Here is a 3,468-nt window from a genome sequence, read left to right on the forward strand (position 1 = left end):
TCTAAACAACAACAACCACAACAAAAAACATACATTAGACTCACATCGATCTTTATTATAAAAATTTCAAGCCTTCCAATCACTTTCGGCTATTAGAAATGGCACTAGGCCTTTCGATTTCCAATCGAATGAGTCCTTTTTGAGTTTCTCTTACAACGCTTTCTATAAACACCTTATTTGCCCCCAGGGTATATATTACAACCATTACTCTAAAGGCTGTGAGGGTGTTTGTCATCCTCTAAGAAATAATTTCCAGAACTTTCAACTACGTTAAATAAAATGGCTATATCTAAATTTTGGTTGGATGTGTTTGGGAAAAGGGTGGGCGTGAAAGGTGCATTAGTCGCTCTCCCAACACTTTCAACTATTAAAAAAGGCACTAGCCCTTTTAATTTCCAATCAAATGAGCCCTTTTGAAGTTTCTACGATAACGCTTTCAATAAAAACCTTTTTTGCCCCCAGGGGATAACTTACAACCCTTGCCCTGAGGGCTGGGGGGTTGTCATCCTCAAAGACCTAATTTCCAGAACTTTCTACTGCGATTAACAAAATGGCTATCTGAAAATTTTGACTGGATGTGTTTGGGGGACTGGTGCGTGTGAGAGAGTGGTTAATTACCCTCCAATCGCTTTCGACTATTAAAAAGGGCACTCGCCCTCTCAATTTCCAATTGAATGTGTCCCTTTTGAAGTTTTTACGACAACTCTATCTATAAAAACCTTATATGCCCCCAGGGCATAACTTACAACCCTTACACTGAGGGCTCTGAGGGGGTTATCATCTTAAAAGACCTAATTTCCAGAACTTTGACTACGTTGAACAAAATGGATATCTCGAAATTTTGATTGGATGTTTGGGGAAATGGTGGGCTTGAGAAGGGGGTTAGTTGCCCTTCAATCAATTTTGACTATTAAAAGGGCAATAGCCCTTTGAATTTCCAATCGAAAGAGCTCTCTCTAGTTTCTATGACAAAGATTTCAAGAAAAACTTATATGCCCCCAGGGCATAACTTATAACCCTTGCCCTGAAGACGGTGGGAGGAGTTTCCTGCTCAAAGGTATAATTTCCTGAACTTTAAACTGCGTGAAAAAAATGGCTATCTCAGAATTTTGATTTGATGCGTTTGGAGAAAAGGTGGGCGTGAGAGGGGGGTTAGTTGCCCTCAAATCACTTTCGACTTTTGAAAAGGGCACTAGCCCTTTGAATTTCCAATCGAATAAGCCCTTTTTTAAGTTTCTACAGCAAAGATTTCAATCAAAACCTTATATGCACCCAGGGCATAACTAATAACCCTTGCCCTGAAAACTGTGGGGGGAGTTTCCTGCTCAAAGGTATAATTTCCTGAACTTTAAACTGCGTGGAACAAAACGGCTATCTCAAAATTTTGATTGGATATTTTGGGGAAATGGTGGGCGTGGAACGGGTGTTAGTTGCTTTCCAATCACTTTCGACTAGGGCACTAGCCATTTTAATTTTCAATCGAATGAGCCCTTTTTGAGTTTTCTACGACAACGCGTTTTATAAAAACCTTATATGCCTCCAGGCCATAACTTACAACCCTTGCCCTGAGGGCTGTTGGGGAGTGTCCTCCTCAAAAACATAATTTCTATCTGGAAATCAACTACGCGGAACGAAATGGCTACCTAAAAATTGTGATTGGATGTGTTTGGGGAAAATATGGGCGTGAGAGGGGGGTTAGTTGCCCTCAAATCACTGTTGACTATTAAAAAGGGTACTAGACCTTTGAATTTCCAATCAAATGAGCCCTGTTTCAAGTTTCTACGACCAAGATTTCAAAAACTTATATGCCCCCAGGACACAACTTATAACCCTTGCCCTGAAAACTGTTGGGGGAGTGTCCTGCTCAAAGGTATAATTTCCTGAACTTTAAACTGTGTGGAAAGAAATGGCTATCTCAAAATTTTTATTGGATGTGTTTGGGGAAATTTTGGTCGTGGAAGGGGTGTTTGTTGTCCTCCAATTAATGTCGACTATTAAACAAAGCACTAGCCATTGCAATTTACAATCAAATTAGCAATTTTTGATGGATCATTCGAAAGTGCTTTCTATAAAAAACCTTATATGCCCCAAGGGCATAACTTTCAACCCTGGTCATGAGGGCTGTGGGGGGGTTGTCATCCTCAAAGACCCAAGTTCCCGAACTTAAGACTCCATTTAACTGCATGAATAATTCAACATGGGACTGGGCTATATATAGTGACATGTTGATTAGGAGTTAGGGGTTAGTTGCCCTTCAACCACTTTGAATTGTCAAAAAGAGTACTAGTCCTTTAAATTTCCGATTTAATGAGGCCTTTTAGAAGTTTCTACGGCAACGCTTTCATTACAAACCTTATATGCCCCAAGGGCATAACTTACAACCCTTGTTCTGAAGGCTGTGGGGGAGTGTCCTCCTCAAAAACATAATTTCTATCTGGAAATCAACCACGCTGAACAAAATGGCTATATCAAAATTTTGATTGGATGTGTTTCGGGAAATGATGGGCGTGGAAGGGGTGTTAGTTGCCTTTCAGTCACTTTCGACAATTAAAAAGGGCACAAACCATTCCAATTTCTAATTGAATGATCCCTTTTCGAAGTTTCTACGACAACTTCTTTGATACGAAGTGCCCTGATTTAAAGAGAAATATTAATGAATCATTCCTTGTGCCAACATCGTTGTTATATGCCCCCAGGGCATAACTTAAAACCCTTGCCCTGAGAGTTATGGGGCAGTTTCCTCCTCAAAAAATATTTTCTATGTAGAAATCAACTACGCTGAACAAAATGGCAATCTCAAAGTTTTGATTTGATGTATTTGGGGGAATGATGGGTGTGGGGGGTGGGGGGCTAGTAGCCCTCCAATCACTTTCGACTATTAAAAGGGCACTAGCCACTCCAATTCCAATCGAATGAGCCTTTTTCGAAGTTTCTACAACAACTCCTTCGATACAAAGTGCCCTTGTATAAAAAAAAAAAAAATAAAAAAAAAAAATGCCAACATGGTTCTTTACTTAGGCAGCGCTATTGTGCTGCCTATGAAAGATGAAACTTCATTAAGTGATATGTTATTTTGTGCCAGAGGGAAAAAGATGGTGCGGAAATTTGTTCTAGATATGCAGCTAAATCTTAGGTTTGAACAGGTTGATTGTCTTGGGATCTGACGTTTCAAATGTGAGTTTAAGTAGAAATAAAGAACATATATGAAAAAAGAACATAATACAATAATGAAAAAACCATAATGAAAAAACAACATTTGATGTAACACTGCTACATCTATGTTTAGAGGTTCTTCCGCTTAAAGTGATATCAGTAATACTGTTCCCAAAAAGGATTTTACAGTTTTACCCAATGTATAACGTCAGTTGATCTTTGTTTGAATTATATCCACTTTGCTGCTTTACTTATAATAACTAATTAAGTAAGCCGAATTTTTAGCCTTAATTTTAAAATGCCTTAGATATTAGT

This window comes from Artemia sp. Qi Xiang Cuo, chromosome 15, assembly GCF_049724085.1.
Source record: "Artemia sp. Qi Xiang Cuo chromosome 15, ASM4972408v1, whole genome shotgun sequence".
Classification (NCBI taxonomy): Eukaryota; Metazoa; Arthropoda; class Branchiopoda; order Anostraca; family Artemiidae; genus Artemia; species Artemia sp. Qi Xiang Cuo.